The sequence below is a fragment of the Ranitomeya imitator genome, chromosome 3, assembly GCF_032444005.1.
Source record: "Ranitomeya imitator isolate aRanImi1 chromosome 3, aRanImi1.pri, whole genome shotgun sequence".
Classification (NCBI taxonomy): Eukaryota; Metazoa; Chordata; class Amphibia; order Anura; family Dendrobatidae; genus Ranitomeya; species Ranitomeya imitator.
Genome location: NC_091284.1, coordinates 51,476,318 through 51,489,793, shown reverse-complemented (window position 1 = coordinate 51,489,793; position 13,476 = coordinate 51,476,318). Strand labels below are relative to the sequence as shown.

At 42.9% G+C, this 13,476-nt stretch overlaps 1 protein-coding gene across 1 annotated transcript in view; it reads left to right on the top strand.

The window, feature by feature from the left end:
• JAM2 (junctional adhesion molecule 2) overlaps window positions 1-13,476 on the top strand; it is a 147,434-nt gene that overhangs the window by 97,980 nt on the left and 35,978 nt on the right. The gene's annotated exons all lie outside the window — the stretch shown is intronic.

Genomic DNA, 13,476 nt, shown 5'->3' with positions numbered 1-13,476 from the left:
AACTCCTCCGGATTCCTTCCTCCTTACCACCTTAAGATCCAGGCCTCAGCAAGAGGCACTTGAAACAGAGGTTAAAACCCTCCTACGCAAACAAGTCCTAGTGGAGGTCCCATCTTCCCAGATGGGGAGAGGATTTTATTCTTCCTTGTTTCTGATTAGTAAGCCGGATGGCTCTTTCAGAACCATAATTAATTTAAGAAAGCTGAATTCCTTTATAAGACCTAAAACATTCAAGATGGAATCCATTCGTTCAGCTATAAAAAATCTATTTCCAAACTGTTACATGGTAGTATTGGATCTTAAAGATGCTTACTATCATATTCCTATACATCATTTATACCAGCAGTTTCTTCGGGTAGCAGTTTGTATAGAGGGACAAATTCGTCATCTACAATATAAGGCGATGCCCTTCGGATTATCTATGGCCCCAAGGGTTTTTACAAAATTGCTATTGGAAGTAATGTCTTTCTTAAGAGTAAAGGATACTTTAGTCATTCCATATTTAGATGACCTATTGATTGTAGGTAAAGACCCCCTACAGTGTGAGCAGAGGTTACGGGAAGTAGTGTTTTCCTTGCAATCCCTGGGTTGGCTGGTTAATTGGGAAAAATCTAGACTTCAGCCTGTAAAGTGTCAGAAATTCCTTGGACTCCTTCTAGATTCAGCTGACCAGATTTGTAAGCTGCCCGAGGATAAGAAAATCTCCATAGTTGATAAGGTATCCTTAGCAATAAAAAATCGTAGTATGTCACTCAGACAGAGCATGTCATTACTAGGTTCTCTGACATCGTGTATTCCTGCGGTCCAGTGGGCACAGGCTCATACTAGGCTTCTACAAAAATTTATATTGGAGGAAGACATCAAGAATAGAGGCTGTCTGGATAGGACAGTTTATCTAACAACGGAAGTATTACACTCTCTTAAGTGGTGGTTAAATCAGAAAAACCTTTCAAAAGGGGTTCTTTGGGTAATTTCCCCCTCTAGTATAGTGACCACAGATGCTGGGCCTAAAGGCTGGGGGGCACATTTTCAGGATCAGTGGGTTCAGGATCTTTGGTCTAGTTTGGAACTTGATAGTTCTTCGAATGTCAAAGAGTTGAGGGCGATATATTATTCCCTACTTCACTTTCTTCCTCAGCTCAGCGGCTCTCACACAAGAGTATTCTCCGACAACACCACTGCGGTAGCTTACTTGAACCATCAAGGAGGTACGCGGTCGGACAGACTCAGGGGGCTGGCATCAGACATCATGGAATTAGCAGAAGGTCATCTGCTATCACTGTCAGCAGTGCACATCAGGGGCACAGACAATTTTCGTGCAGATTTTCTGAGCCGTCACACCCTTCATCAAGGAGAATGGATGCTAAACAGAAAAATTTTCAAGATGATAACAGCTCGATGGGGTGTTCCTCAAATAGACTTGTTTGCCACAAGAGCCAACCGACAGGTCAGGGTGTTTGCCTCTCTAAACAGGGAGGACGAGCCGGACATACTCGATGCCCTCCAAGTACCATGGACTTTCGACCTGTCATATGCTTTTCCTCCATGGAATCTACTGCCTTTGGTAATAAGAAAAATAAGGGAAGAAAGAGCAAAAATTCTATTAATAGCCCCGTTCTGGCCCAAAAGGCCATGGTTCTCATGGCTGAGGGCGATGTCAGTGTCGGACCCGTGGATTCTGCCTCAGTCCAAGGACTTGCTCTCTCAGGGTCCGTTCCTTCATCCTCAGGCAAAGGGCATGGATTTAACTGCATGGAGTTTGAAAGGCGGTTACTAAATCTCAGGGGGTTTTCTAGTGGGTTAATAGATACTCTGATGAAAAGCAGAAAACCTTCAACTACCAGGATTTATGTTAGAATTTGGAGAAAATTTCTTCAATTTCATACTACACAACTTTCAGCTGAAATTCCTATATTTCCAATATTGGAATTTCTACAAAAAGGTCTGGAATTAGGTCTTTCCGTAAGCACTCTGAAGGTTCAGGTGTCAGCCTTAGGAGCTCTGTTTAATTATGATGTTGCAGGTAATAGATGGATATCTCGGTTTATATCTGCCTGTGAGAGATCGAGACCAATTAGCATACCTCGGGTCCCTCAGTGGGATCTATCAATAGTCCTAAATGCATTGACACAACCACCTTTTGAGCCTCTCCATGCAGCCTCACTAAAGAATATTTCTTTAAAAACGGTATTATTAGTGGCATTAGTTTCTGCTAGAAGAGTTAGTGATCTTCATGCATTATCTATAGATCCTCCCTTTTTTGTGGTAACATCAGATAGGATAATTTTAAAAACAGATCCGTGTTATCTCCCTAAGGTGGCCTCTACCTTTCATAGATCCCAAGAGATCTTGTTACCCACCTTTTATGAGAACCACTCAACTCCAGAAGAAGATAGACTTCACACCCTAGATGTAAAAAGGACTGTCTTAGCCTATTTAGAGAGAACTAGGGACTGGAGGAAGAGTAGGGCTCTCTTTGTGTCTTTCCAGGGTAAAACCAAGGGTGCCAGAGTGACAAAGAACACATTATCTCGCTGGATCAGAGAGGCAATAATCTTGGCGTATAAGGCTGGAGGGAAAGATCCTCCAATACATGTGGGAGCGCACTCTACAAGAGCCTTGTCGACTTCCTGGGCAGAAAGGGCAAATGTACCAATAGACCTTATATGTAAGGCTGCAACTTGGTCTTCACCTAACACCTTCTATAAGCATTATAGATTAGATCTATCCTCTGCTTCTGATCTAACTTTTGGTGTATCGGTCCTTGACTCAGTAAACCCACCCAGTCTATAATCTCTGTAATTCTCTCTAGTGGGTGCTGTCGTGGCGAATAGAAAATACCGGATTACTTACCGGTAATGCTCTTTTATAGAGCCCACGACAGCACCCGTTCACATCCCTCCCTTTTCTGTATATAGTTGCACATGGTGCTTTTTTGGTGAGGTGTAAATATTAGAAAGATGTAGTATGAGGTTGTAAATATGTATATATGTATATACCTGAACCTGTTAACTAAAACCTGGCGGTTCCTCCTATTCTCTGTAAAACAACTGAGGAGCGAGGGGGGGCCGCCCCTTTTATCTCTCTGTAGGTTTCCTGTTCCTAGGGGCGGATCCCCTCTCTCTAGTGGGTGCTGTCGTGGGCTCTATAAAAGAGCATTACCGGTAAGTAATCCGGTATTTTATCTCCAGGAGATTATCACTACAAGACTAGTTATCTTGTGCCATATACGGTAGTTCTCCTGCTCTCTGTAACCCCGCCCCCACCACTGATTGGCAGAAAGCTGCCAATCAGTTGTGTGGGCGGGTTATTCAGGGCTTAGCAACTGCTAGATCTGCAACAGATAAAACGGGGATTTCACCAAACCAACCAGTAAGTGATACATCGCTGAAATCAGGGTCTCTGTCCCTACATCATGTCCGATAACCTAACAAAAACCAGGTGACAGATTCTGTTTAAAGTGGATCTGTCACCAGATCTCCCTGCCTAGTATTAAAAAACATAACCTGATATTACTGGCAGGATGATACAGCAATTCTGATCTGGATTTCAAAGTAAGTACAGCAGCTTCATCAGGCATAAGAGCTCTAGTAATTATATGTATGCAGTTTTTATGGTAGAATCTGGTGATGATCTGCTTTGACTGTAGAGCGAGCTTATTTATGCCGCCTCCATCTCTGGATTATTTGGATCCTGCATTTGTAAACTCGGCAGAGGTTTCCCATAAAAGCGTCGGAGTACAGCGTGTTCCGCCATTAAACCTCGGTACTTCTCGCATTATTTATCTGGCACAGTACAATGACGGTTCTCCGGTTTTATAACATCTGAAAGGCTTTACAGCTCTCTTTTTTTTGTCTTAAAATATGTGAAATCTAATCTGCTTTATTCCTCAGGTTGGCAATTTTCCCTTTTGCCTCCTTTCCAGGAATTTTTTTTTTGTTTTTGTTAATCTCCCTTTTAACATTTTGGACAAGTAAATATAATCATTCCTTCAAATGACTTCCTACAGTTGTCTGCAGTCTGTGCGTTCCTCCAGCTGTTGTGACACTACAACTCCCAGCATTTGTCATTCTCTTGGTCAGTAAAATTACTACAATAGGTCCAGCAGAGATCTTGAGCTTCAGCCTCTGTTATGTAGCCCATTATTTCGCCTTCATGGCCAAAATCTCCCAGTCTAGGTTTAGAGAATACCCCACTGTCAGAGTACATGATATGAGCCCAGCTGCCTGTAGACTAGCATTGTGACTGAACTGTAAATGCAGCTCTGGAGTATGTGCACACGTTGAGTATTTGTAGCAGATTTTTCGAAACGCTGTGTAAAATATGTGCGGTATTTACATGAAATTATTTTTTCCCATTCATTTGAAATGGATGAAAAACGCTGAAAGAATTGACAATGCAGCACACATGGAAAAAGCACTCCGATGGTTCAAATCCATAAGGAAAAAAATCAGCAGCGTGTGTATGTACACAGTGACTGCACCAGCAGAATAGTGAGTGCAGCTCTGGAGTATAATACAGGATGTAACTCAGGATCAGTAATGTAATGTATGTACACAATGACTGCACCAGCAGAATAGTGAGCGCAGCTCTGCGGTATAATTCAGGTTGTAACTCAGGATCAGTAATGTATGTACACAGTGACTGCACCAGCAGAATAGTGAGTGCAGCTCTGGAGTATAATACAGGATGTAACTCAGGATCAGTAATGTAATGTATGTACACAGTGACTGCACCAGCAGAATAGTGAGTACAGCTCTGGGGTATAATACAGGATGTAACTCAGGATCAGTAATGTATGTACACAGTGACTGCACCAGCAGAATAGTGAGTGCAGCTCTGGAGTATAATACAGTATGTAACTCAGGATCAGTAATGTAATGTATGTACACAGTGACTGCACCAGCAGAATAGTGAGTACAGCTCTGGGGTATAATACAGGATGTAACTCAGGATCAGTAATGTATGTACACAGTGACTGCACCAGCAGAATAGTGAGTGCAGCTCTGGAGTATAATACAGGATGTAACTCAGGATCAGTAATGTAATGTATGTACACAGTGACTGCACCAGCAGAATAGTGAGTTCAGCTCTGGGGTATAATACAGGATGTAACTCAGGATCAGTAATGTATGTACACAGTGACTGCACCAGCAGAATAGTGAGTGCAGCTCTGGAGTATAATACAGGATATAACTCAGGATCAGTAATGTAATGTATGTACACAGTGACTGCACCAGCAGAATAGTGAGTACAGCTCTGGGGTATAATACAGGATGTAACTCAGGATCAGTAATGTATGTACACAGTGACTGCACCAGCAGAATAGTGAGTGCAGCTCTGGAGTATAATACAGGATATAACTCAGGATCAGTAATGTAATGTATGTACACAGTGACTGCACCAGCAGAATAGTGAGTGCAGCTCTGGGGTATAATACAGGATGTAACTCAGGATCAGTAATGTAATGTATGTACACAGTGACTGCACCAGCAGAATAGTGAGTTCAGCTCTGGGGTATAATACAGGAGGTAACTCGGAATCAGTAATGTAATGTATGTACACAGTGACTGCACCAGCAGAATAGTGAGTGCAGCTCTGGAGTATAATACATGATGTAACTCAGGATCAGTAATGTAATTTATGTACACAGTGACTTCACCAGCAGAATTGTGTGTGCAGCTCTGGAGTATAATACATGATGTAACTCAGGATCAGTAATGTAATGTATGTACACAGTGACTGCACCAGCAGAATAGTGAGTGCAACTCTGGGGTATAATACAGGATGTACAGTCATGGCCAAAAGTATTAACACCCGTGCAATTCTGTCAGATAATATTCAGTTTCTTCCTGAAAATGATTGCAATCAGAAATTATTTGTTATTATTATCTTCATTTAATTTGTCTTAAATGAAAAACCACAAAAAGAATTGTCCTAAAGCCAAATTGGATATAATTCCACTCCAAAGATAAAAACTGGGTGGACAAAAGTATTGGCACCGTTCGAAAAATCATGTGCTGCTTCTCTAATTAGTGTAATTAACAGCACCTGTAACTTACCTGTGGCACCTAACAGGTGTTGGCAATAACTAAATCACACTTGCAGCCACTTGACATGGATTAAAGTTGACTCAACCTCTGTCCTGTGTCCTTGTGTGTACAACATTGAGCATGGAGAAAAGAAAGAAGACCAAAGAACTGTCTGAGGACTTGAGAAACCAAATTGTGAGGAAGCATGAGCAATCTCAAGGCTACAAGTCCATCTCCAAAGACCTGAATGTTCCTGTGTCTACCGTGAGCAGTGTCATCAAGAAGTGTAAAGCCCATGGCACTGTGGCTAACCTCCCTAGATGTGGACGGAAAAGAAAAATGGACAAGAGATTTCAACGCAAGATTGTGCGGATGTTGGATAAAGAACCTCGACTAACATCCAAACAAGTTCAAGCGGCCCTGCAGTCCGAGGGTGCAACAGTGTCAACCCGTACTATCCATCGGCGTCTGAATGAAAAGGGACTGTATGGTAGGAGACCCAGGAAGACCCCACTTCTTACCCCGAGACATAAAAAAGCCAGGCTGAAGTTTGCCAAAACTTACCTGAAAAAGCCTAAAACGTTTTGGAAGAATGTTCTCTGGTCAGATGAGACAAAAGTAGAGCTTTTTGGGCAAAGGCATCAACATAGAGTTTACAGGAGAAAAAAAGAGGCATTCAAAGAAAAGAACACGGTCCCTACAGTCAAACATGGCGGAGGTTCCCTGATGTTTTGGGGTGGCTTTGCTGCCTCTGGCACTGGACTGCTTGACCGTGTGCATGGCATTATGAAGTCTGAAGACTACCAACAAATGTTGCAGCATAATGTAGGGCCCAGTGTGAGAAAGCTGGGTCTCCCTCAGAGGTCATGGGTCTTCCAGGAGGACAATGACCCAAAACACACTTCAAAAAGCACTAGAAAATGGTTTGAGAGAAAGCACTGGAGACTTCTAAGGTGGCCAGCAATGAGTCCAGACCTGAATCCCATAGAACACCTGTGGAGAGATCTAAAAATGGCAGTTTGGAGAAGGCACTCTTCAAATGTCAGGGACCTGGAGCAGTTTGCCAAAGAAGAATGGTCTAAAATTCCAGCAGAGCATTGTAAGAAACTCATTGATGGTTACCGGAAGTGGTTGGTCGCTGTTATTTTGGCTAAAGGTTGTGCAACCAAGTATTAGGCTGAGGGTCCAAGAAAAAGAAAAAATGATCCAGCTTCCAAATAAAATTATAAAGTTTAATCCAACATGTTAAAATGAGGAGACAACTCCTGGGACGGCATCATACACATAGTAAGGCGAGCGACGCGTTTCGACCAAGCGGTCTTTATCACAGCTGATCTGCTAAATGACATATCCGGTATAAATACAATATAGCACCAATCAAATGCTAGAAAAATGTCATGTGATACATAGGTCTTGTATAAAATCCAGAATGTTACAAAATTATGAAAGAAAACTAATAAATTCAAAACAATAATGTACAAAAGGATATATACAATAAACAATAAATAAAGAGGGAGGGACATTGCTAGTAATGAAACATTAATTCATTTCGTTTGTTCAAACCACCTAGAAACCTTGTACCTAGATTAAAGATCCAGAACGCTTCTCTGGTAAGTAACGCTCTATGAATATCCCCACCGCGCGGAGGTTTTTTAATTTTCTCAATACCTGTTACTTTTAAAGAAACTGTATTGCGGGAATGAAAATCAATAAAATGTCTCGCCACCGAGGAAATGGTGCGACTATTATTTGTAGTGCATTTGATGTCATACAAGTGTTCCGATATGCGGTTTTTTAATTTCTGAGTAGTACACCCGATATATGATTTGTCACAAATCGTACAATCAATTTTGTAAACTACAAATCGTGTATTACAGTTTATGAATGTTTGAATTTTGTATTGATTTTTATTGCCTCCGTTACCAAAAAACTTGACGGTGGTAAGATGTCTGCACGTAGTGCAATTAGTTACATTACATTTATAACAGCCTATACAATGCAACCAGGTATTGGTTGAATGTTCAGAAGAAAAGTGATTAGGAGATATTATGTTGCCTAAGGTAGGCGCTTTTCTGGCTACTATATTGCATCCATTAGACAGAATCTGAGCAAGAGTGGGATCTTCAAATAAAATGGGCAAAGCTTTGTTAATGATAGTTTTGATTTTATTGAACTGTGGACTAAATTGTAGCCACACGTATGGTTTGTTGCCTATATTAGTTCTATTTATAATTTTCTTTTTTTTTATTATCGCTTGTTCCACTGTCTATCTCTGAAGGGATAAGACTTGATCGCTCTTTCTGATTTACTATATGTGCTGCTCTGTCTAGCATCCAATGCGGATATCCACGTTTTAAAAATTTGTTCCGTGATTGGATTAGATCTTTAAATAAATCATTATTATTGTTACAGTTTCGCTTCAGTCTCGTAAATTCACCTACAGGAATGGCCTTGACTGTGTGCCTGGGATGACTACTCTTAGCGTGAAGTAAACCATTACCTGCCATTGGTTTTATAAAAGTTTGTGTAGAAATAGGTTCATTAGGGACACCTGTCAACTCTAGATCCAAAAAGGAAATCTTGGACACAGCCTGAACGTGTGTGAATTTTAGATTGAAATTATTGTCATTAATATAATTTACAAAGTCCTGTATGGCAGATACGTACAATTGATTGTACGATTTGTGACAAATCATATATCGGGTGTACTACTCGGAAATTAAAAAACCGCATATCAGAACACTTGTATGACATCAAATGCACTACAAATAATAGTCGCACCATTTCCTCGGTGGCGAGGCATTTTATTGATTTTCATTCCCGCAATACAGTTTCTTTAAAAGTAACAGGTATTGAGAAAATTAAAAAACCTCCGCGCGGTGGGGATATTCATAGAGCGTTACTTACCAGAGAAGCGTTCTGGATCTTTAATCTACGTACAAGGTTTCCAGGTGGTTTCAACAAACGAAATGAATTAATGTTTCATTACTAGCAATGTCCCTCCCTCTTTATTTCTTTATTTATTGTTTATTGTATATATCCTTTTGTACATTATTGTTTTGAATTTATTAGTTTTCTTTCATAATTTTGTAACATTCTGGATTTTATATAAGACCTATGTATCACATGACATTTTTCTAGCATTTGATTGGTGCTATATTGTATTTATACCGGATATGTCATTTAGCAGATCAGCTGTGATAAAGACCGCTTGGTCGAAACGCGTCGCTCGCCTTACTATGTGTATGATGCCGTCCCAGGAGTTGTCTCCTCATTTTAACATGTTGGATTAAACTTTATAATTTTATTTGGAAGCTGGATCATTTTTTCTTTTTCTTGGATATTCTTTACGTCACGTCAGGACGGAGTTTCGGGCTTCCTGGATTTCCTCGGTGTGCTGGCTCCTTGTATTGTATGCTATTAGGCTGAGGGTGCCAATACTTTTGTCTGGCTCATTTTTGGAGTTTTGTGTGAAATGATCAATGTTTTGTTTTTTGCTTCATTCTCTTTTGTGTTTTTTCATTTAAGACAAATTAAATGAAGATGATAATACCAAATAATTTGTGTTTGCAATCATTTTCAGGAAGAAACTGAGTATTATCTGACTGAATTGCAGGGGTGTCAATACTTTTGGCCATGACTGTAACTCAGGATCAGTAATGTAATGTATGTACACAGTGACTGCACCAGCAGAATAGGGAGTGCAGCTCTGGAGTATAATACAGGATGTAACTCAGGATCAGTACAGGATCAGTAATGTAATGTATATACACAGTGACTGCACCAGCAGAATAGTGAGTGCAGCTCTGGAGTATAATACAGGATGTAACTCAGGATCAGTACAGGATCAGTAATGTAATGTATATACACAGTGACTGCACCAGCAGAATAGTGAGTGCAGCTCTGGAGTATAATACAGGATGTAACTCAGGATCAGTAATGTAATGTATATACACAGTGACTGCACCAGCAGAATAGTGAGTGCAGCTCTGGAGTATATTACAGGATGTAACTGAGAATAAGTAATATCACTAGACACGTAGAGTCCATTAAATAAATATTTACGCCACGCAATGTTCTTAGTAACTGCTATACAATGCTAAATTCAATTACAGTTGTCAACTAAAAATCTGTTACTTGTACAGTGACCCTTCCAAAACAGAAGAGCATGTCATTACATAATGGAAATGCTGGCAGTTCATGCAGAAAGGAAATTACCTATCTTCCTTTCTTAGAAGAAAAAAAAATGCAAGATTTACTATAACAAAACAGTCTAAATATTCTTGCATCACCAATAAATCTTAAAGTGCACCAATACGCTAACTTCAGCCATCTTAAGAACTCATAAAGGGGATAGAAGACCGCAGCGTCTGAGTTCTACTCCTGCACTGAATAGAAGTACCTCACCTTCTTTTTAAATAGTGTAAATTTCTTTTCGCAGTGCAGGGATTAATCTGCCATGTTGAGAGCTCTGGGAGCTAATGCTCTCAGCTGAGCACGGTTAGCCAATCCTATCCCCAATATAATTTTGGTCCTGACATACACACATAGTCCGAGATAGCCTATGCTGCATAGATTGGAAGATAGTAGTTGGTGGTTATAAGAGTAGGTGTTTGGTAGATTTAGCTGTGAATGTTTGGTTTTGTTAATGTGATAATTCCCTTTACTTCTCCTACTTTTTCTCCATCCTCCACTCCCAGGTGCATTCCTCTGTTATATGTAAGTGAATATTTGTATGTTTGGTATTTTCCATTTCCCCTGTTCGTGTTACCTAGTTCATCTGGCTGGTGTACTACAGTGCACTGCTACTCCCCTCTTCCCTGGATGGGGGAAAAGTACAGACAGAGGGCGGATTCAGGAGATATGACATGGTCTGTGGCCCCGGCATCTTCACCTTCAGAAGTAACCCGGGAAATAGAGCATACTAGGGTACCTCCTAGCGTTAGGAACAGGGAAGGAGCTCCTGGTCCCTGGTCTCCCGACAACAGAGTCATGTGGCTAGTTCCCCACCTCCTTTTTGCAAAAAAAAAAAAAAAGGGAGATACCAAGAGCAGAGAGGATGGGGCTAACCTAGGCTGAGTTCGCTGACTAAGCCAATATTTGCCAACTTTCCCAAGAATGACCAGAAGTCTCCTGAAAATAGGGAATACCTCCTGGACGAGTTGGCAAGTCTTTCAAAAACCTTTGAAATCTCTGTGTGATGCCAGGATGGAGCCCAAATTGAGGACATGGGGAAGCTGTTGGCAAAAGTGAGACTATGGGGGAAATATTTTAAGGTATTGTTCTTTAAGGTAATTTTTACCTGTGGTGTTATGGGGGGTTGCACTGTTCCCCTCAAAAAACGTTCCTTATCCCCTAATTATTGCTGGCAGCAGCTTTTTCCCTTACGCCGGCTGCCATATTTGTACTTTTATCTATTGTTTTCCCACTGATGGTTTACAGACACGGAGCTCAGTGTGATTTTGACTATATCCAACTTACAATAAATATTTATGCTGCCAGCTGCTTGTTCATGAGCTGGAGAGGAAGCCATTCTCTACAAATAAAAGAGGGGAGATATGTTTTTGAAAATCTAAACATACCAGACTGATGAAGGCTCGGCCATTCTTCATAGGGAGCCTGCAGAGACATCACAGGGCCGACCGTCATTTATCTCTTGAGTCTTTTACAAATATTATTTTCAGATGAACAAATATTTTCTTTTGGAGCGACATCCGGAATGAGAGGATTAGCAATGATTGCACGGAGGGAAATGCTGTCAGGACGGAACGTTGGCATATAAAGGGCAAAAACAAAGAAATGTGCCACAACAACTCCCCAGCTGGTCCTCCATTGGTTTTTGTTCACCATACATGTCTGGATCTTCAGGCCTTACGTGGTCACGAGGGGCGTCACACACATCTTTGATGTCGCATGCCTTACGTGGTGACGAGGGGCGTCACACACATCTGATGTCGCAGGCCTTACGTGGTCACGAGGGGCGTCACACACATCTTTGATGTCGCAGGCCTTACGTGGTGACGAGGGGCGTCACACACATCTGATGTCGCAGGCCTTACGTGGTCACGAGGGGCGTCACACACATCTTTGATGTCGCATGCCTTACGTGGTGACGAGGGGCGTCACACACATCTGATGTCGCAGGCCTTACGTGGTCACGAGGGGCGTCACACACATCTTTGATGTCGCAGGCCTTACGTGGTCACGAGGGGCGTCACACACATCTGATGTCGCAGGCCTTACGTGGTCACGAGGGGCGTCACACACATCTGATGTCGCAGGCCTTACATGGTGACGAGGGGCGTCACACACATCTGATGTCGCAGGCCTTACGTGGTCACGAGGGGCGTCACACACATCTTTGATGTCGCAGGCCTTACGTGGTCACGAGGGGCGTCACACACATCTGATGTCGCAGGCCTTACGTGGTCACGAGGGGCGTCACACACATCTTTGATGTCGCATGCCTTACGTGGTGACGAGGGGCGTCACACACATCTGATGTCGCAGGCCTTACATGGTGACGAGGGGCGTCACACACATCTGATGTCGCAGGCCTTACGTGGTCACGAGGGGCGTCACACACATCTTTGATGTCGCAGGCCTTACGTGGTCACGAGGGACGTCACACACATCTGATGTCGCAGGCCTTACGTGGTCACGAGGGGCGTCACACACATCTTTGATGTCGCATGCCTTACGTGGTGACGAGGGGCGTCACACACATCTGATGTCGCAGGCCTTACATGGTGACGAGGGGCGTCACACACATCTGATGTCGCAGGCCTTACGTGGTCACGAGGGGCGTCACACACATCTTTGATGTCGCAGGCCTTACGTGGTCACGAGGGGCGTCACACACATCTGATGTCGCAGGCCTTACGTGGTCACGAGGGGCGTCACACACATCTTTGATGTCGCAGGCCTTACGTGGTCACGAGGGGCGTCACACACATCTGATGTCGCAGGCCTTACGTGGTCACGAGGGGCGTCACACACATCTTTGAAGTCGCAGGCCTTACGTGGTCACGAGGGGCGTCACACACATCTTTGATGTCGCAGGCCTTACGTGGTCACGAGGGGCGTCACACACATCTGATGTCGCAGGCCTTACGTGGTCACGAGGGGCGTCACACACATCTTTGATGTCGCATGCCTTACGTGGTGACGAGGGGCGTCACACACATCTGATGTCGCAGGCCTTACATGGTGACGAGGGGCGTCACACACATCTGATGTCGCAGGCCTTACGTGGTCACGAGGGGCGTCACACACATCTTTGATGTCGCAGGCCTTACGTGGTCACGAGGGGCGTCACACACATCTGATGTCGCAGGCCTTACGTGGTCACGAGGGGCGTCACACACATCTTTGATGTCGCAGGCCTTACGTGGTCACGAGGGGCGTCACACACATCTGATGTCGCAGGCCTTACGTGGTCACG